Below are 23,600 nucleotides of genomic sequence, written 5' to 3'. Positions count from 1 at the left end.
TCTTAGACATACCTGATTCCATCTGATTATTCTCTGTAAACTTCATGCTCATATTGATTGTTAATAAATTAGTAACTCTCTACAAAAATTCTCATTATAACTTGTGCATTTAATATCAGTAATGCTGGTATTTGAAAGTGGGAAATACTATCATACTTTTATTATTGAGGTATAAATATGAAAGGAAGCGAAAAAAAAAAACTCATAGCTTTTGGAAAGGTTAAGACATGCTCAGATTTCAGAAGACTGCTCCTAAATAAGTTTCTACATGTTTTCACTAAGTGTATAAAATAAATATCAACTTTTAATCCCCAAAAGTCATGTTTATTTAAATTCTTATCCTCTGACCATATTTTTCTTTTCTTTACAAGATTATGTTTTACTCCTAGAGCCAATTTCCAAATAGTTACAAATATTACACAAATTCTATTTAAATTCCCCATGTTACTGTAAGATTAAGCAGGGCCTGTTTTGATTACGTGTCTATGTGTCTCAATATACATGACACAAAAGTTAATAAAAAGTTGACGAGTAAATTTTTTTAGCATCTAAAATATTTTTAAATAAGATGGATGCCTGTAAACCTGCCTATGAATTCTGCATAATCTTAATATTGGCAAAAGTAAAAGCAAAGTTACGGTTTTATGCTAATCTTATATATTTGACTGTTGCTCAGGGAAATAACTACTGTAAGATTAACCTGAAGAGAGAAGAAGCCAGTCCCTTTCAATTAATCATTTTGAGCGTAAACATCCTTCCTTTTTATTGGTAGAGGAAGTAACAGAATCTTTCCAAACTGTGAAAAGCAAATTTTTTTCTTTCAAAGTTTTTGTGAAACAAAATAATGAGTAGTAGCATATAAAGATGGAAATTCACCTCTTTTAAACAATTTTTATTTTTGTAACATACAGTTCAGTTCAGTTCAGTTCAGTTGCTCAGTCGTGTCCGACTCTGTGACCCCATGAATTGCAGCATGTCAGGCCTCCGTGTCCATCAGCAACTCCCGGAGTTCATTCAGACTCAAGTCTATTGAGTCGGTGATGCCATCCAGCCATCTCATCCTCTGCCGTCCCCTTCTCCTCCTGCCCCCAATCCCTCCCAGCATCAGATCTTTTCCAATGAGTCAACTCTTCACATGAGATGGCCAAAGTACTGGAGTTTCAGCTTTAGCATCATTCCTTCCAAGGAACATCCAGGATTGATCTCCTTCAGAATGGACTGGTTGGATCTCCTTGCAGTCCAAGCGACTCTCAAGAGTCTTCTCCAACACCACAGTTCGAAAGCATCATTTCTTTGGCGCTCAGCTCTCTTCACAGTCCAACTCTCACATCCATACATGACCACTGGAAAAACCATAGCCTTGACTAGATGGACCTTTGTTAACAAAGTAAGGTCTCTGCTTTTGAATATGCTATCTAGGTTGGTCATAACTTTTGTGCCAAGGAGTAAGCATCTTTTAATTTCATGGCTGCCATCACCATCTGCAGTGGTAAATATAGTGGGCAACAATGTTGGTCATTTAATTCGATATGTTAACTTCTCTCAAATTAAATATGTTAAAACACATATTTTAGTCTTGGGGCTATCTTGATGCAGCAAAGTGGGAAATGGCACCTGTTAATTAGTCTTATGCATCCAGTGATTTAAACTTTTTCTGGGATAGATAGGAAATAGGACAACAATCTTAATTGAAAGAATAAGTCCTAAATGGTCTCACTGACAGAGAAAAGATACCATAATATCTAGAAATGGCCCAGAGAATATGTAAAAGAAGCGTTATACAGTCTTATTGGGTATTGTTTAATTGAACATGGAACATTAATCAAAAGTTCCAGCACTGGCATTTTTATGTTGTATGATATCAGACACTGAGATTTAGAGCTCTGATATTTAACTTCATGCTTTCTCCTCAGAAAAATTTATAGAGTATCAATTAGGCTTAGTCTTTTAAGAAAGGAAACTGAATAGAGAGTAAATTTGTAATCTAGGCCATATATTTTCATTTCAGGTCCTTTTCCACACTCTTTGGTCTTTCTCCCCTGCACTGTAGATATCAGAGTTAGATCAGAACTCCCTGAGTTCTGCTTCCTGTCAGAGAACTCAGTTCAGTTCAGTTCAGTTGCTCAGTCGTGTCCGATTCTTTGTGACCCCATGAATCGCAGCACGCCAGGCCTCCCTGTTCACCACCGTCTCCCGGAGTTCACTCAGACTCATGTCTATCGAGTCCGTGATGCCATCCAGCCCTCACATCCTCTGTCGTCCCCTTCTCCTCCTGCCCCCAATCCCTCCCAGCATCAGAGTCTTTTCCAATGAGTCAACTCTTCTCATGAGGTGGCCAAAGTACTGGAGTTTCAGCTTTAGCATCATTCCCTCCAAAGAAATCCCAGGGTTGATCTCCTTCAGAATGGACTGGTTGAATCTCCTTGCAGTCCAAGGGACTCTCAAGAGTCTAAGTGATAATTGTTTGGAGATTGATGATCATAGGTTATATAATCAGATATATTTTAAAATAATTTGTTAGATAATCTAATAGCACAGTAGTCTTTAAACTGTATCATTGGAGTTGTGATAAGTCACACCACAGTTGTGAATAGATGGGTAACATCAACTTTCATATATATTCTTTCCTAAAAGTGCTCTACCTAAGGAATATCTCTGTCGGAGATGTCTTGACCATTCCCTTTTCTTATCTTCTATTTTATAATCTCTTTTCCCTCAGGACATCAGAAAAAGGAAATTTCTTTTTTCTGTCTTTAAAATTACTATGGTACATTTCCCAAAGTTGTATAAAATTCCATAGTGCAACAACAGAAAGATAACTTGAAATAGGTATATTGGCTGAGCCTTTTATAAATAAGATACCAAAAAGCCAGGTTACTTTCCTTATCTTACTGCATGTTTCCTAAGGGTGCCATTGTACTTCATGGAGCACATAAAAATTCAGAAGTTGTATGGCAGATGGGTGGTAAATTTGGAGGTACATAAAATATAGGTCTTTTAGTTTGATCAGTTCATGAGAATTTCCTTTCACAGTCCAGTTAGTCATTTTTATACATTATTCCAGCAAAGGGAACATCAAATCTAATCATTATTTGCTTTCAAAGACCTCTGAAGAATATTGATTCTTTGGTAATTGGCGAGGGGATTTACAAAACTTTGTATATTTTATTTTTAAATATGAGGATGCTGGGATAACTAGGCTTTAAAGTAGTTTTATTAAGATATTCACATTTTTAATTATAATATGGGAAATATTTGGTTGCAAAAGTATTGAACTTAGATTAAAGTGACATTTGGATATTTCCTTGAGACAGCAAATATGGCTAAATATAGGACTTTAAATTTCCATCTTTATAATGTGCATTTAGAAATGAGAAGGCAGAAAGGTGAATGCTATTAATGTTTCTTTAATTGAAATTTTTTTCTGACAGGGAGTATAAATTAATTCTTTTGAGAAGGAAAACTGGTCTTTCCCATTTTGTGATGGCAGACTTTTTTTTTTTTTCACTTTTTCACCAAAGTCTGCAGTCCATTTACTTCCTTTGTAGTGTAGGGGTGGTTGGGTCTTGAGTAGCTAAGTCATGTCCAACTCTCTGCAACCCCACGGACTTAGCCCGCCAGTTCCTCTGTCAATGGGATTCTCCAGGCAAGAATACTGGAGTGGATTGCCATGCCCTCTTCCAGGAATCTTCCTGACCCAGGGATCAAACTTGGATCTCCTGTGTTTCCTGTATTGGCAGGCAGATTCTTTATCACTGAGCCACCCGGGAAAGCAAGTAACCCAATCTGCTTTCTTTGTGAATAACAGATCTTGGGGCATACAGATTAAACATGTGTTATTAGTAGGAGAACTCTAAACAATGGATTTTTAGCAGAATGTTCTAGTTGTCTAAAACTGTTTATGATAAACTGTTTATGACAAACCCATGGAGGGGCCAGAGGCTCTCTAGAAAATGTCACATTAACTATACATACTATCTGAGTGTAAAATGAAAATGTTGTGTGAATCTGCTGATTATTTGTAGGTAAGCAGAATGATTATAAACCATCTTTATAAACCTCATACATTAATCTGTGCCAGAAAATGTCAGATCCAAATGGAATCTGGGAAGGTACTCCAAGGGTTCAGGATATTACCCAGGCTTTGTGCATGGGAAGTATTCTTGAAATTGTTAGGGAAACTTGCTAAGACCTGTGATTCAGGTAAGTTTGATCTGACAATCCAGTTTTTTGGATTATCTCAGTTGGTTTCTAATTCTTTAACAACTTGGAGAAAAGAGTTAATTAAATTATCAGCTGATTGATCAATAAATGTAATTTTTTCATGACCATGCAACTCAGAAGTTGTTCAGATAATTGAGTGACAATGTTTGTTATAAGAACACATCTGCTTTCAAACTGCTTGAGCTATGATCCTTAAGACTTACATGTGCAGAAATAAAAAAGTATATCAACTTTAGAAATGGAAATGTAACAGACCATGAGACCCATCCTTATGCCTAAAAGACACCTTAAAGACACAAATACTGGAACATACTCCAGTAGGAAGTTATTGATTTTGTTTATCTTTGGGAAAAATGCAAATTACTCCTATTGAAATCCAACCTTCAATTCTCAAAAGATTTTGAAATCATCTCCTATAAGACCAGGTGTAAACTTCTCCTGGAAATTATATAACTTTTCTTGGTACACAATAGACTTTCATTTAAACATATTAATTTTCTTATCAAATATTTACTAACTTTTGAAAGTACTAAACCCATTTACTAAATTTTAGAAAAAAAAAAAAGGACAAGAACCCAAGACCACCTCTTATTTCATTAACCAAAAAGTACAAATATTGCTAGCATTTAGATGTATCTTTATTTCTTTTGTTTTTATGGTTCATAAAATATCAGTGAATTTCCTTTTTAAAATTTGGAACCATAGGCCTTACTTAGATTTTTCACTTAAATTTAGATAATTAACATGTTCATGTATTATTAAAAATACTTTGAAATTATGACTCTAATGGCAGAATAATATGCTAGTAAAAAATAAACCAAAATGTATTTCACTATTTTGTGACTAATAATGTGACCTCAATCATCTTTTTATAGAAATCATTGCCTAAATGTATCTATATGAAAGAGTGTTCTTGGGTCAGGAAGGCAGAATAGATTACTACACTGATAGGGAGCAAAAATGCCCATCTCACCACATTGTCCACATCATTTAACATGATTTTAAAAGTGTTTTCCACTTTGATAAGTGATAACTTCTAATTCCCCGATTATTTAGAGATTGAATTTTTTTTTTTTTGGCATATGAAATTTTTTCTTCCATGAATTGTCAAGAAACTTGATAATTAAATGTGCTGTTCATTTTATTCATTCTCCATATCTCCAATAATAAAATACATATATATACATGTTTATGCATGTATATATATGAAACTATCTCTTTATGTTCATCTTAATGAACAGAATTTAAGATCAATCATTTCAGAATGTGCACAGAGAACATGCTGTCTATATTGATCTCATTTCATAAGAGGAAACTAGTAAATAGTTCCTACTTGAGTACATGGAGTTTTAAGGGTCTAGTGTAGCAGACAAATGAATTTTCACTTGTCCTGAAATATATGATTTTCTCACATGACTCTGCCAAACTCTTCATATATCTCTAACTGTTCCATTAAAAAAAATGTAACAAATCATTTATATACAACTGAGGAGAAAATGTTGTTTTTATTTTAAAACAGTGGGAAAATAAAAAATAAAAACTTGTCATTTTCCAGTGCAAAAGACCTTATTCTCCTGAAAACGAATCATGGGAATCTCATGAATTACATATGAAAACTTTCAAGCTGCATTTGTAGTGGAAACCAAAAATCTCCACACCTACACGCTGCTGATGTAGTATTTTTTGTTGTTAGATTATTTTTAGTTCTAGCTGAGACCAAGCATTTCCATATTATTTGCATTTGTATACTTTTTGTATAATAATTTACAATTCTGTTTCACAGTCAGCAGTACAACCAATTTACCGACATCAACATTAATTTTCAACAAAGTTTAGGTTACTATTCAGAGTGAAACAATACGTGTTAACTACATTTAGCAATAGGAATCTTTTAAAAGTCATTGTAGCAAAATTTTAACTACAAATATTTGATGCTTTATATTTGCAGTTTGACTCATGTCATCAGTTGAAAATTTACTTAAGTTTATTAAAATCAATTAGAGAAGGCAGTGGCACCCCACTCCAGTACTCTTGCCTGGAAAATCCCATAGACAGAGTAGCTTGGTGGGCTGCAGTCCAGGGGATCGCGAAGAGTCGGATATGACTGAGCTACTTCACTTTCACTTTTCACTCTGCTGCATTGGAGAAGGAAATGGCAACCCACTGCAGTGTTCTTGCCTGGAGAATCCCAGAGATGGGGGAGCCTGGTGGGCTGCCATCTCTGGGGTCGCACAGAGTTGGACACGACTGAAGTGACTTAGCAGCATTAAAATCAATATAGAAACTTTTGTAGATATATTAAGCTCTGCTTATCTGTTAAAGAGTAACTGAATTTTAAAGAAATGTTTCTGTGCAAGAAGATGAAAAAATAGCAAAGGAAAGCCTATGGTAATGAGATTTTTCTAAGCCATCCTGGTAAACAGGATGGTAGACAAAGTTAAATTATTTTTAGGAAACTCTTTGCATCAAGCTGACTGTCTAATTTAAAAGAAAGCATCCTTTGGGAATAAGATAAGCCTACACCTAATAAAACTTGAGCCTGAATACCTCAAAAGTAAAAATAAGTGACTAGAAACAAATGATTGCAAACATCTATGAAAGAAAAATTTGGAGAGTTTTGACAACTGTAAACTCACCTTTACAAACATACACACATATACTCAGAAAAATTCTTAAGTGTGAAACTATTTCTGACTCTGTGGGCCCAACAATAGAATCAAACTCATACTATGCTGCTGAATATATTCAGTTGGCCCAGTAACCTGATTTCACGAGCACAGTGATGGGTACATGGAATAACTGTGGGATCAAGTTTTCTTGACTGTGCCAGCTTGTAATTAAACTTCAGTTATGTAGTTGTTTCATTATACATTTATGTGTGCCATGGGTCTGTACATTACTTACAAAAACAGATCATTTGGAAGAATATAAAGCTTTGTGGGGTATAGAATGATCAATATGGGAGAGATTTTGGCTCGGTGACCCAATAATTATAATTTCCCTATTAATTTTCCCAACAGTGGAGCTTTTCCAATGTAGTCCTGAGAGGAGAACTGTTGAAGCTAAACTGAATTGTGTATACAAATTCCAGCATTCTCTATAGGGAAAAACACTGACACTAACAGCAAAAAGAGAGAACATGCTTGGCACTGGACACCTGAAGAAGTAATTTAAAAAACTGAGGTTTGAAGAGATAGATATATCCAAAGTAATATATATGTATTCATATTAATTCAAATTACATCTTATGAACACCTATTATGAGCCAGATATTAAAGACTCTCATATGCATTTTCTTATTTCCATATCAAGTTAATTCTGAGAGGAGAATCCTAAGTACTAGATTTGAGCAAAAACATAATATCATATTAGGACTTCTCTTTCATATCTTCAGTTCTAGAAAAACTATTTGGTGTGAATAATGCTTTTAGGAAAAACAAAGTTTACTTCTATTGTCCAGACAGCACTCAGCCAATTCTCTTTCTCAACTCCAGTTGCGAGAGAGGTAATGTACTATGTGAAGAGCCAACTCATTGGAAAAGACCCTGATGCTGGGAAAGATGGAAAGCAGGAGGAGAAGGGGACAACAGGGGATGAGATGGTTAGATGGCATCACCGACTCAATGGACATGAGTTTGAGAAAACTCTGGGAGATGGTGAAGGACAGGGAAACCTGGGGTGCTGCAGTCCATGGGGTCACAAAGAGTTGGACATGATTGAGGGACTGAGCAGCAACAACAACACACTATTTAAAATCAGAGCTGTTTTAGATAACTGCAGAGAGGGAAAATGGTCAAACAGTTAGTAACTAGCATTTAGTCTTTGGAATTCCAATTGTTAGTGTGCATTTGTGAAACTGGTATCCTTAGACTACTGTATAAATGAGTGAATTTTAAATCTAACAGTAAAACAACTGATGTGGTTATTGCTGTTGTTTAGTCATTAACTTGTGTCTGATTCTTTTACAACATGAACTCCTTATAGCAAAATTCAGACTTAAATTGAAGAAAGTGGGGAAAACCACTAGACCATTCAGGTATGACCTAAATCAAATCCCCTATGATTATACAGTGAAAGTGACAAATAGATTCAAGGGATTAGCTCTGATAGAGCGCCTGAAAAACTATAGATGAAGGTTTGTGACATTGTACAGGAGGTGGTGATCTAGACCATCCCCAAGAAAAAGACATGCAAAAAGGCAAAATGGTTGTCTGAGGAGGCCTTACAAATAGCTGAGAAGAGAAGAGAAGCTAAAAGCCGAGAAGAAAAGGAAAGATATATCCATCAGAATGCAGTTCAAACAAAAACAAGGATAGGTAAGAAAGCCTTCCTAGGGAATCAGTTCAAAGAGATAGAGGAAAAAATAGAATGGGAAAGACTGGAGATCTCTTTGAGAAAATTAGAGATAACAAGAGAAAATTTCATGCAAAGATGGGCAAAATAAAGGACAGAAATTGTATGGACCTAACAGGAACAAAAGATAAAAAGAGAGGTGGCAAGAATACACAGAAGAACTATGCAAAAAAGATCTTCATGACCCAGATAACCACAATGGTATGATCACTCACATAAAGCTAGATATCCTGGAATGCTGTCAAGTGGGCCTTAGAAAGCATCACTATGGACAAAGCTAGTGGAGGTGATGGAATTCCAGCTGATCTATTTCAAATCCTAAAAGATGATGCTGTGAAAGTGTTGCACTCAATATGTCAGCAAATTTGGAAAACTCAGCAGTGGCCACAGGAGTGGAAAAGGTCAGTTTTCATTCTATTCCCAAAGAAAGGTAATGACAAAGAATGCTCAAACTACCGCACAGTTGCACTCATCTCACATGCTAGCAAATGATGCTAAAAATTCTCCAAGCTAGGTTTCAAAATTACATGAACTAAAAACTTCCAGATGTTCAAGCTGGATTTAGAAAAAGCAAAGGAACCAGAGATCAAATTGGCAACATCTGTTGGATCATAGAAAAAGCAAGAGAATTCCAGGAAAAATATGTACTTCTGCTTCATTGACTATGCTAAAGTATTTGGCTCTGTGGATCACAATAAACTGTGGAAAATTCTGAAAGAGCTGTGAATACCAGACCACCTGACCTGCCTCCTAAGAAATCTGTATGCTGGTCAAGAAGCAACAGTTAGAACTGGACATGGAACAATGCAATGGTTCCAAATCAGGAAGGAGTATGCCAAGGCTGTATATTGCCACTTTGCTTATTTATCTTATATGCAGAGTACATCATGTGAAATTCTGGAATGGATGGATCACAAGCTGGAATCAACATTTCAGGGAGAAATATCAATAACCTCAGATATGCAGAGGACTTCACCCTTATGGAAGAAAGCAAGGAGAAACTAAAGATCCTCTTGATGAAAGTGAAAGAGGAGAATGAAAAGCTGGCATCAAACTCAAGGCATCCAGTCACATCACTTCATGGCAAATAGATGGGGAAACTGTGGAAACAGTGAGACTTTATATTTGGGGGCTCCAAAATCACTGTACCTGGTGAATACAGCCATGAAGTTAAAAGATACTTGCTCCTTGGAAAAAAAGTTATAATCAACCAGGACAGCTCAGCAAAAAGTAGAGATATTGCTTTGTCAACAAAGGACTGTCTAGTCAAGGCTATGGTTTTTCCGGTACTCATGTATATGTGAGAGTTGGGCCATAAAGTAAGCTGAGTACTTTAGAATTGATGCTTTTGAACTGTGGTGTTGGAGAATACTCTTGAGAGTCCCTTGGACTGCAAGGAGATCAAACTGGTCAATCTTAAAGGAAATCAGTCCTGAGTAGTCATTGGAAGGACTGATGCTGAAGCTGAAACTCCAACACTTTGGCTACCTGATGCGAAGAACTGATTCATTGGAAAAGATCCTGATGCTGGGAAAGATTGAAGGCAGGAGGAGAAGGGGAATGACAGAGGATGAGATGGTTGGATTGTATCACCAACTTGATGGAACGAGTTTGAGCAAGCTCTGGGTGTTGGTGAGGGACAGAGAAGCTTGGCTTGCTTCAGTTAGTGGGGATGCAAATAGTTGGACACGACTGAGCAACTGAACTGAACTGAACTGATAACTGACAGACACTTCTGTGTCTGTTCAAAATCAAACCAATAAAAATATATTTCCTAGGAGGTGAAAGATAAGTATCACAAAACTCTGTGTCTCCTTGTCAATAGCAGATTAAATCAGATGGCCTGGGGCGAACCTAGCAGATATTAATAACCTACAAGAGAGACGAATGGCCAACATATAAACTCTCAGCAGAGGCACAATAGCTTAATTCTAGCCTCTGTAGTTATAGTAGTCTATGGACCGAGGAAAAAGAAAACATGAGCAAAGAGAATGGCACAGGTATAAAAGAAAATTAGAAACTATAGTGATTATATAGTTCTTTGGTCAGGCCAGACTTGCTGTCTTTCAATTTCAGTTAAAGCCTGAACATTATTTCTCTCCTTGGGTTCCATAAGATTCTTTTCATATTTAAAAACACACACAGTCTTTTGCATGGAACTTCTATTTACTTCAATCTTAAAAGACTCTAGCTACAGCACACTGTTCATTAAAAGCATCTCTCAATCTCATATTTATATAGTAACATATGAAATTACCAAGTGTCTTAACATTAGGAAGATTCAATAACAATTGGAAAATTGTCCCTCTCTTCATTTTTATATCTGAAAATGGATATCTGGGCTTCAGTTGGACTGATCTCTGTAGTTCTTTGGTGAAAAACCTTTTCTTAGTAAACTTCTGAGTTTTTGATTGCTAAATCACTGTTATTAGGCAAACTGCATTTAACCTACAACAGATCAACATTGATTTTTATTTTGACCTATGGATGTATTATCAGTCTTATATTTTTTCTCAACTTAACTTCAAGTTAAGAAGGCTAGTTGAGTTCTCTACCATTATAATCAGTGCAATTCATCTAGAATTTGTGACTATTTTGAGGATACTTTGCTCAATTTAGATACTCAAGCTCTATACTTAATTTTCCTAAGAAATTTTCATTGAATATTTGAATTATCAGAAACCATATATTTGCATTTATTTTTTCCCAATGTCTGAATAGTTTTGTTCCACTTGAAAGCTCCTATTGTCATGCAAAATATGTAGTTTTCATCTTTGAATGAGAGGCTAATATAACTGGACAACCTGTGAAGTAGTTAACATATTGGAACTAATATTTAGGTTGTCTTGCACAAGCCACCTAACTCTTCTGCCAAGTATCTTTATGTTTTTATATAGCAAGTTTCTCTTGATATTTGAGAGAAAGTACACACTCACTTGGGAAGGAATTTTTCTGAGACATTAAAATGTTAGTGTAAGAAGATGTCAAAGTTGAAATTTCAATTTAGGTACCAAGAAGCAATAATTGTCACAGAAGGTGCCAGATCAATATTACAAAGAAAATGAAAAAAAAAAAAAGACATGGAGCCAAGATTTTTAGGAAACTCTCAAGCAAGAGCATAAAAAGCTAACAGGTTTAAAGAGGAAACAGCTTTTTTTGAGTTTTTTTTTTGGTGTGTGAATATTATTTTTTTCCTGTGTGTATTAAAATGTTATTGTATTACTTTGAATGAAGATTGTAATATTGATTAATATCTTACACTAAATGCTTCTAATCTCTAAATTGATATTATGTTTTATAACGAGATAAATCTAGAACCATCTGTTACACTAGATTCAGGACGCATTTTCATCCAGAGGGAGAAAAAATAAGCTTCCTCATTGAATAAGATTTAAAAATAAAACTGTGTTTTATTTATATCCACAGGGTGTACATTCCAACATATTGTCTACACCGATTTTTATTTAGCCAAAATATACTGCTGAAAAGTTATTTCTTTTGTTTTTCACACATAAGGTAGTCAGGAGAGCTCATTAGAAGTAAAACAATTGTTAGGGTTTTTTTCATTGCTTTATTCATTACTTGGCACCTTTCTGTAGCTTTATTTTCCAGTTTGCACTTTAGTTAGTTTTGTTCTTAACTGGTACATATAACTTTTAGTTTCCTTTGTTCTTCAGGTCAATCTACTGTACTTTATTTTTGCAGGACTGTTTTGATTATACTTACAGGTGTATATATATATGTATGTGTATTCTATTATTTTGATCATTATTTGCCTGGTTTTGTAACTGCCATTTGTCTGGGGTTCATCTCAGGTTTCTCATTTTTCAGTATTTGTTTTAATCTCACTTAATGCCATAACAAACAAACCACTTGTGGAATCTTTGTTCCTGACCAGAGATCAAGCCCCGAGCCTTTGGAGTGGGAGCACTGAATCCAAGACCCTAGACCACCAGAGAACTAACCCTAGGGGGTATCAAATAGTGAGAACTCACACAAAGGTAACCACTTGAATACAAGACCTAGCATCACACAACCACCAGTAGCACCCTGTGCAGTATGCCTCATCTAAACAACAAACAAAACAAAAATGCAAACCCAATCATCAGCAGACAGGATTACCACCTCACTCAGCCCTGCCCATCAGAGGAAAAACAAACAAACAAACAAAGGGGGGAAAAACAGCACAAATCTCACAATTTTACACAAAACACTGGACCAACCTTAGGAGGAAAGAAACCAAAAGGAAGAAAGAATTTAACCTTGAAGCCTGGGAAAGGGAGACCTCAAACACAATAAGTTAAGAAAAAATAATGAAAAGGCAGAGAAATACTACACAAATGAAGGAACAAACTAGAAACACACAAGTCCAAATAAAAGAAGAGAAAACAGGCACAATACCAGAAAAAGAATTCAGAGTAATGATGCTAAAGATGATCAACAACCTTGAAAACAGAATGGAGAAAATTCAGGAATCAATTAACAAAGACCTAGAAGAATTAAAGAATAAACCTACAGGACGAACAGCACAATTACTGAAATTAAAAGTACTCTGCTGCTGTTGCTGCTGCTAAGTCGCTTCAGTTGTGTCTGACTCTATGTGATCCCGTAAATGGCAGCCCACCAGCCTCCTCCGTCCCTGGGATTCTCCAGGCAAGAACACTGGGGTGGGTTGCCATGTCCTTCTCTAATGCATGAAAGTGAAGAGTGAAAGTGAAGTCGCTCAGTCATGTCTGAAGGAATCAATAGCAGAATATATGAAGCAGAAGAATGAATCAGTGAGCTGGAAGATAAAATGGTGGAAATAACTTCTGAAGAGTAGAATAAAGTAAAAAGAATGAAAAGAACTGAGGATAGTTCAGAGACCTCTGGGACAATATCAAACACACCAACATTCGATTATAGGGGTCCCAGAAGAATAAGAGAAAAAGAAAGGATATGAGAAAATTTTTGAAGAGATTATAGTTGAAAATTCCCCCAACATGGAAAGGAAAATAGTTAATCAAATCCGAGAGGTGCAAAGAGTCCCATACACAACAAATGCAAGGAGAAACATGCCAAGACACATATTAATCTAACAAAGACTAAACACAAAGAAAGAACATTAAAAGCAGCAATGAAAAAGCAACATACAAGGGAAACCCCATGCACTTAACAGCTGATCTTTCAGCAGAAACTCTGCAAGCCAGAAGGGAATAGCAGGATATATTTAAGGTACTGAAAGGGAAAAATCTACCACAAAGATTTCTGTAAAAGACAAGAATCTCATTCAAAATTGATGGAGAAATAAAAAGCTTTTCAGACAAGAAAAATTTAAAAGAATTCAGTACCACCAAACCAGCTTTACAACAAATGTTAAAGGGACTTATATAGTCAAGAAATACAAGAGAAGAAAAGGATCTGTAAAATCAACCCCAACCAATTAAGAAAATGGCAATAGGAACATATATATCAATAACAGAAAATTAATAAGGAAACACAAGTCTTAAATGATACATTAGATGAGATGGATCTCATTGATATCTTCAGGACATTCCATCCAAATGCAGAATATACCTTCTTCTCACGTGCACATGGAACATTCTCCAGGACAGACCACATCTTGTGTCACAAATAAAACCTCAGTATATTAGGAAAATTGAAATCATATCAAGCATCTTCTCCAACCACAGTGTGATGAGACTAGATATCAATTACAAGAAAAAAAAATGTAGAAAAACATGAACACATGTAGATTAAACAATACATTTCTAAATAACCAACAGGTTATTGAAGAAACCAAAAGGGAAATCAAAAAATTTCTAGAAACAAATGAAAATGAAAACATGACAACTCAAAACCTATGGGATGCAGCAAAAGCAGTTCATAGAGGGACTTTTATAGCAATACAATCCTACCTCAAGAAACAAGAAAAACATCAAATAGACAACCTCACTTTACACCTAAAACAACTGGAATAAGAAGAACAAAAACAAAAACAATAAAAACCCAGAATTAGTAGAAGGAAAAAAAATCATAGAGTTCAGAGCCGAAATATTTGAAAAAGAAAGAAACAACAGTAAAGATTAATAAAATTAAAAGCTGGTTCTTTGAGAAGATAAACAAAATTGACAAACCTTTAGCCCTACTCACCAAGAACAAAAAAAAGAAGAATCAAATCAACAAAATTAGAAATGGAAAAGGAGAGATTACAACAGACAATGTAGAAATACAAAGGATTATAGGAGACTATTACGGATAACTATATGGCAATAAAATGGATAACCGGCAGGAAATGGACAGACGCTTAGAAAAAGTTCAAGCTTCCGAACTGAACTAGGAAGAAATAGAAATTATGAACAGCCCAATTACAAGCACTGAAATTGAAGCTGTGATCAAAAATCACCCCCCCCAAAAAAAAGCGCTGGACAAGATGGCTTCACAGAAGAATTCTATCAAACATTTAAGAAGAGCTAACACCTATCCGTATAAAACTCTCAAAAAATTGCAGAGGAAGGAACACTTCTAAACTCATTCTACAAAACCACCATCACCCTGATACCAAAACCAGACAAAGACAACACACACACAAAAGAAAACTACAGGCCAATATCACTGATGAACATAGATGCAAAAATCCTCAACAACACTTTAGCAAACAGAATTGAGCAACACATCAAAAAGTTCATACACCATGATAAAGTTGGCTGTATTCCATGAATGCAAGGATTCTTCAATATATGCAAATCAATCAATGTGATACACCATATAAACAAACGGAAAGATAAAAACCATACGATAATCTCAGTAGACGTAGAAAAAGCCTTTGAGAAAATTCAGCACCTATTTATGACTAAAACTCTTCAACAAATGGGCATAGAAGTAATATACCTCAACACAGTTAAGGCCATATATGATAAGCCTACAGCAAACATTATTCTCAATAGTGAAAAACTGAAAGCATTCCCCCTAATATCAGAAACAAGATAAGGGTGTCCAGTTTTGCACTATTATTCAACATAGTTCTGGAAATCCTAGCTACAGCAATCAGAGAAGAAAAAGAAACAAATGGAATCCAGACAGGAAAAGAAGTAAAGCTCTCACTGTTTGCAGATGACATGATTCTGTATATAGAAAACCCTAAAGATAGTATCAGGAAATTACTAGAACTAATCAGTGGATTTAGCAAAGTTGCAGGATCACTTGCATTTCTATATGCTAACAATGAAAAATCAGAAAGAGAAATTAAGTAATCAATCCCATTCACCATTGCAACAAAAATAAATAAATATTTAGGAATAAGCTTACCAAAGGAGACAAAAAAAAAAAAAAACACGCCTCTGTACACATATAATTAAAAACACTAATGAATGAAATCAAAGATGACATAAACAGAAGGAGGGATATTCCTTGTTCCTGGGTAGGAAGAATCAATATTGTGAAAATGACTATACTATTAAAAGCAATCTACAGATTCAATGTGTTCCCTATCAAATTACCAATGGCATTTTTCACAGAACTAGAACAAAAAATTTCACAATTCATATGGAAACACAAAAGATCCCGAATAGCCAAAGCATTCTTGAGAAAGAAGAATGGAGCTAGAGGAATCAACCTTCCTGACTTCAGATTATACTACAAAGCTACAGTCATCAAGACAGTATGGTGCTGGCACAAAGACAGAAATATAGACCAATAGAACAAGATAGAAAGCTATGAAATAAATCCATGCACCTATGAGTACCTTTTTTGACAAAGGAAACAAGAATATACAATGGGGTAAAGACCACCTCTTCAATAAATGGTGCTGGGAAAACTGGATAGCTACATGTAAAAGAATGAAATTAGAACACTTCCTAACACCATACAGAAAGATAAACTCAAAATAGATTAAAGACCTAAATGTAAGACCAGAAATTATAAAACTCTGAGAGGAAAATATAGGCAGAACACTTGATGACATAAAGCAAGATCCTCTATGACCCACCTCTGAGAGTAATGGACATAAAAACAAAAATAAACAAGTGGGACCTGATTATACTTAAAAGCTTTTGCACAGCAAGGGAAACTATAAGCAAGGTGAAAAGACAACCCTCAGAATGGGAGAAAATAATAGCAAATGAAACAACTGACAAAGGATTAATTTTCCAAAATATACAAGCAGCTCATACAACTCAAACAACTCAATCAAAAAGTGGGAAAAAGACCTAAACAGACATTTCTCCAAAGAAACTTACAGATGGCTAATGAACACATGAAAAGATACTCAACATTGCTCATTATCAGAGAAATGAAAATCAAAACTACAATGAGATATCACCTCATACCAGTCAGAGTGACTATCATCAAAAAGTCTACAAACAATAAATGCTGGACAGGGTGTGGAGAAAAGGGAATCCTGTCACACTGTTGGTGGGAATGTAAATTATAGCCATTATGGAAGACAATATGGAGATTCCTTAAAAGAATATGAAGAAAACCACCATATGACCCAGAAATCCCACTCTTAAGCATATACCCAGAGGAAACCTAAATTGAAAAAGACACATCTATTCCATTGTTCATTGCAATAGCTAGAACATGGAAGCAATCTAGATATCCATCAACAGATGAATGGGTAAAGAAGTTGTGGAGCATATACACAATGGAATATTACTCAGCCATAAAAAGGAACAACTTTGACTCAGTTCTAATGAGGTAGATGAACCTAGAAACTATTATACAGAGGAAGTAAGTCAGAAAGAGAAAGATAAATGCGTATTCTAATGCATATATATGGAATCTAGAAAAATGGTACTGAAGAATTTTATAGGGCAACAATGGAGAAACAGACACAGAGAATGAATTTATGGACATGTTGAGAGGGGAGGAGAGTGTGAGATGTATGGAAAGAGGAACATCAGTTCAGTTCAGTTGCTCAGTCGTGTCAAACTCTTTGTGACTCCATGGACTGTAGCACACCAGCTTCCCTGTCCTTCACCAACTCCCAGTGTTTACTCAAACTCATGTCCATCCAGTTGGTGATGCCATCCAACCATCTCATTCTCTGTTGTCCCCTTCTCCTATCTTCAATCCTTCCCAGCATGAGGGTCTTTTCCAGTGAGTCACTTCTTTGTATCTGGTAGCCAAAGATTTGGAGTTTCAGCTTCAGCACCAGTCCTTCCAATTAATATTCAAGACTGATTTCCTTTGGGATTTAATGCTCCAAGGAACTCTCAAGAGTCTTCTCCAACACCACAGTTCAAAAGCGTCAATTCTTTGGTGCTCAACTTTCTTTATAGTCCAACTCTCACATCCATACATGACTACTGGAAGAACCATAGCTTTGACTTCATGGACCTATGTCAATAAAGTAATGTCTCTGCTTAATATGCTGTCTAGGTTGGTCATAACCTTTCTCCTAAGGAGAAAGCATCTTTTAATTTCATGGCTGCAGTCACTATCTGCAGTAATTTTGGAGCCCCCCAAATATAAAGCATCTTACTATTTCCATTATTTCTCCATCTATTTGCCATGAAGTGATGGGACCAGATGCCATGATCTCCATTTTCTGAATGTTGAGTTTTAAGCCAACTTTTTCACTCTCCTCTTTCACCTTCTTCAAGAGGTTCTTTACTTCTTCTTTGCTTTCTGCCATAAGGGTGGTGTCATCTGCATATCTAAGATTATTGATATTTCTCCCAGAATATTGATTACAGCTTGTACTTCATCCAGCCTGGCATTTTGCATGGTGTACTAAATAAGCAGGATGACAATATACAGCCTTCACATACTCCTTTCCCCATTTGGAACTCGTCTGTTGCTCAATGTCCAGTTCTAACTGTTGTTTTCTGACCTGCATACATATTTCTCAGGAGGCAGGTCCGGTGGTCTGGTATTCCCATCTCTCTAAGAATTTTCCTCATTTTGTTGTGATCCACACAATCAAACACCGGCATAGTCAATAAAACAGAAATAAATGTTTTTCGGGAACTCTCTTGCTTTTTCAATGATCCAACAGATGTTGGCACTTTGATCTCTGGTTCCTCTGCCTTTTCTAAATCCAGCTTGAACATCTGGAATTTTACGGTTGACCTACATTTGAAAACTAGCTTGGATAATTTTGCCTGTTACTTTACTAGTGTGTGAAATGAGTGCAATTGTGCAGTAGTTTGAACATTTTTTGGAATTGCCTTTCTTTGGGAATGGAATGAAAACTGACCTTTTCCACTCCTGTGGCCACTGCTGAGTTTTCCAAAATTGCTGACATATTGAGTGCAGCACTTTCACAGCATCATCTTTTAGGATTTGAAATAGAACAGCTTGAATTCTATCACCTCCACTAGCTTTGTCCATAGTGATGCTTTCTAAGGCCCACTTGACTTAGCATTCCAGGATGTCTGGCTTTATGTGAGTGATCATACCATTGTGGTTATCTGGGTCATGAAGATCTTTTTTGCATAGTTCTTCTGTGTATTCTTGCCACCTCTCCTTTTATCTTCTGTTCCTGTTAGGTCCATACCATTTCTGTCCTTTATTGTGCACATCTTAGCATGAAATGTTCCTTTGGTATCTCTAATTTTCTTGAAGAGATCTCTAGTCTTTCCCATTCTACTTCTTTCCTCTACTTCTGTGCATTGATCACTGAGGAAGGCTTTCTTATCTCTTTGCTACTCTTTGGAACTGTGCATTCAAATGGATATATCTTTTCTTTTCTTCTTTGATTTTAGCGTCTCTTCTAGTCACAGCTATTTGTAAGGCCTCCTCAGACAACCATTTTGCCTTTTTTCATTTCTTTTTCTTGGGGATGGTCTTGATCAGTGCCTCCTGTACAATGTCTGGAACCTCCATCCATAGTTCTTCAGGGACTGTGTCTATTGGATCTAATCCTTTCAATCTATTTATCTCTTTCATTGTGTAATTATAGAGGATTTGATTTAGGTCATACCTGAATAGTCTAGTGGTTTATCCTACTTTCTTCAATTCAAGTCTGAATTTTGCAGTAAGGAATTCATGAACTGAGTCACAATCACTCCAAGTCTTGTTTTTGCTGACTGTTAGAGCTTCTCCATCTTTGGCTGCAAAAAATATATAATCAATCTAATTTAATTATTGACCATCTGGTGATGTCCATGGGTAGAGTCTTCTCTTGTGTTGTTAGAAGAGGGTGTTTCCTATGATAGTGCATTCTCTTGGCAAAACTCTGTTAGCCTTTGCCCTGCTTCATTTTGTAGTTTAAGGGCAAATTTGCCTGTTACTCCAGGTATCTCTTGACTTCCTACTTTTGCATTCCAGTCGCCTATAATGAAAAGGACATCGTTTTGGGGTGTTAGTTCTAAAAAGTCTTGTAGTTCATCATAGACCCTTTCAACTTCAGCTTCCTTAGCATTACTACTTGGAGCATAGACTTGGACTAATGTGATATTGAATGGTTTGCCTTGGAAATGAACAGAGAACATTCTGTTGTTTTTGAGATTGCATCCAAGCAGTGCATTTTGGACTCTTTTGTTGACTATGAAGGCTACTCCACTTCTTCTAAGGGATTCTTGCCCACAGTAGTAGATAATATGGTCATCTGAATTAAATTAGCCTATCTTAGTCCATTTTAGCTCACTGATTCCTAAAATGTCAATGTTCACTCTTGCCACCTTCTGTTTGACCACTTCCAATTTGCCTTGATTCATGGACATGAAACAACAAATTGGTTTCAAATAGGAAAAGGAGTACATCAAGGCTGTATATTGTCACCCTGCTTATTTAACTTCTATGCAGAGTACATCATGAGAAACGCTGGGCTGGAAGAAACACAAGCTGGAATCAAGATTGCTGGGAGAAATATCAATAACCTTAGATATGCAGGTGACACCGCCCTTATGGCAGAAAATGAAGAGGAACTAAAAAGCCTCTTGATGAAAATGAAAGAGGAGAGTGAAAAAGTTGGCTTAAAGCTCAACATTCAGAAAACTAAGATCATGGCATCCAGTCCCATCACTTCATGGGAAATAGATGGGGAAACAATGGAAACAGTGTCAGACTTTATTTTGGGGGGCTCCAAAATCACTGCAGATGGTGACTGCAGCCATGAAATTAAAAGACGCTTACTCCTTGGAAGAAAAGTTATGATGAATCTAGATAGCATATTCAAAACAGAGACATTACTTTGCCGACCAAGGTCCATCTAGTCAAGGCTATGGGTTTTCCTGTGGTCATGTATGGATGTGAGAGTTGGACTGTGAAGAAGGCTGAGCGTTGAAGAACTGATGCTGTTGAACTGTGGTGTTGGAGAAGACTCTTGAGAGTCCCTTGGACTGCAAGGAGATCCAACCAGTCCATTCTGAAGGAGATCAGCCCTGGGATTTCTTTGGAGGGAATGATGCTGAAGCTGAAATTCCAGTACTTTGGCCACCTCATGCGAAGAGTTGACTCATTGGAAAAGACTCTGATGCTGGGAGGGATTGGGGGCAGGAGGAGAAGGGGACGACAGGATGAGATGGCTGGATGGCATCACTGACTCGATGGACTTGAGTCTGAGTGAACTCTGGGAGATGGTGATGGACAGGGAGGCCTGGCGTGCTGCGATTCATGGGGTCGCAAAGAGTCGGACAAGACTGAGTGACTGAACTGAACTGATGGACATAACACTCTAGGTTGTTATGCAATATTGTTCTTTACAGTATCGGACTTTACTTCAGTCACCAGTCAGATCTACAACTGGGTGTTGGTTTTGCTTTGGCTGTGTCTCTTCAGTTTATTTCGCCACTTTTCTCCAGTAGCATAGTGGGCACCTACCTACCTGAGGAGTTTATCTTTCAGTGTCATATCTTTTTGCCTTTTCATACTGTTCATGGGACTCTTAATGGAAGAATACTGAAGTGGTTTGCCATTCCCTTCTCCAGTGGACCACATTTTGTCAGAACTCTCCACCATGACCCGTCCATCTTGGGTGGCCCTACATGGCATGGCTCATAGTTTCACTGAGTTAGATAAGGCTGTTGTCCATGTGATCAGTTTGATTAGTTTTCTGTGATTCTGGTTTTCATTCTGTCTGGCCTCTGATGGATGAGAGTAACATGGAAACTTACATTACCATATATAAAATATATAGCCAATGGGGATTTACTGTATGACTCAGGAAAATCAAACAGGGGCTCTATATAAACATAGAGGGGGGAATGGGGAGGGAGATGGGAGGGAAGTTCAAAAGCAAGGGGATATATGTATACCTATGGCTGATTCAGGTTTGACAGAAAACAACAAAGTTCTGTAAATCAATTATCCTCCATTTAAAAAAATGAATTAAAAAAGAAGCAAAACAAAATTTTCACAAGACTATAGTGTCAAGATGATGACTCTTCTTGGAAACCACAATTTATCAGAATGTTTTATTTTGTGATTTATAGAACTAGTAAGATGCATTCCTTAAATATCATTAATTTTTTTGAATGACATGCTTTTTTATATGCCCAAGGTAGTTGGGTAAAGCAGGGCATTTTGATGCAATATATGGAACCCTTGAACTAGAGCTATACAAATAAAAACAATGATATAATTATCATTCATATAGAAGTGATAAGGAATGAATTCAGGTTGGGCTTGAGATTTTGAAAACAGCAAACTAATTAATAGGAGAGCAGTATTTTAATTTTTAGTTCCATTAATAGCTAAAGATAAGATTTGTTGCATTAATCCTGACAAGAATATAAACTTTGAAAATGACAACTGGCTGCAGTGAGGGCAACCAACACATTAGTGGAGAGCAAGAGTTAATTGGCTAGAATTTTGTGTAAAGTAGCCTTTTTATATGCTCCAATGAGAGCTAAATGGAGAAGCCTAACTATATTTGTATGGAGAAGTGAAGAAAATGGAAACTACAACAACTTATATTTTAATACATGACTGAAAGAGAATGAGACAGAAAGGACAGGCAATAAAAGCTAGCACTGAGAGGTTATGAAGAGAGACCACTGAGGGTATGTGAGTTAGTCTTTATCATTAAGCCTAGTTACTCAGCAGAATAAGAGACAGGAGAGAGCCGCTGCCACCACTAGAAGAGAATGTCCTAGTGCTAAGAGACAGTTATGGAGACACTGTTTCACCTCACTGAATATGTCACTTACTCAAAAAGCAGCTTTAACAACCCATGGTTGATTTTATATGAGTTGGAATTGATATAACCAAATTGATGGAAGAAATAGAGAACAATAAAAGTAGTGTCCATTTATCCAGTTTGCTATCATTAAAACATCCCCATGCAGCTTAATGCCATTATTGACGATAGAAATCTGAGAAACTGTAGCTAATTAGAGAACCACCTTAGTAATAAATGTAAGTGAGCTATTGACATCTGCATACTATTATGTTTGAGAAATAGAGTCACATAAGTGCAGGGTAATTAACATTTTATATTCAACCTTCAGGTTTCATAGCCTGACTAAAATGGCACTGGATTCATAGTCTCCCCCTTTCCTTTTCCCTTGTTTATTTCCTGCTGATGACCACTTTTCAATTATTTCCCTTCATGTCAAGAGGTCCATCAATGAGTTGGAGGAAAACAACAGAGATGCTGCAAAATCTGATTCAGCATTTGTAATTGCTAGTAGTATTGCTAAGATTTTATACAGAATGAGGTTGAAAATACTGTTGAAAATGATATTAGTGTATTATTTGTGGCTTTAAATTACCCAAGCAATTTTTGTGTCACATTATCACATATAATTGAGAAGTAGCCACTCATGACAAGTCAATAATAAGCAAAATCCTTGTCCTTAGAAGCTGTTAGCTTTTTAAGTATTAGCTTAAGTATTAGCTAGTATTCTACCAGTTTTAATTTGTGAAATTATCCCTTCTGCTACACGAGAGCTTACTTAAATGTAAAGAATCCTGACTGTTTCTGAAAAGCAGGACAAAACTTATTCCATTCCTTTCACAGGCATATGTTCTTTCTGAATGTTATGAAACTGAATTTATGAAGTTGTTTTCAATTAATCTACAATTGTAAAATTAATATATTTTATTATATTTGATTTGCCTGCTAATACAGGAGACATGGGTTCAATCCTAGGGTT

This window comes from Capricornis sumatraensis, chromosome 5 (genome assembly GCF_032405125.1).
Source record: "Capricornis sumatraensis isolate serow.1 chromosome 5, serow.2, whole genome shotgun sequence".
Classification (NCBI taxonomy): domain Eukaryota; kingdom Metazoa; phylum Chordata; class Mammalia; order Artiodactyla; family Bovidae; genus Capricornis; species Capricornis sumatraensis.
Note: the sequence above shows the minus strand (reverse complement) of the source record.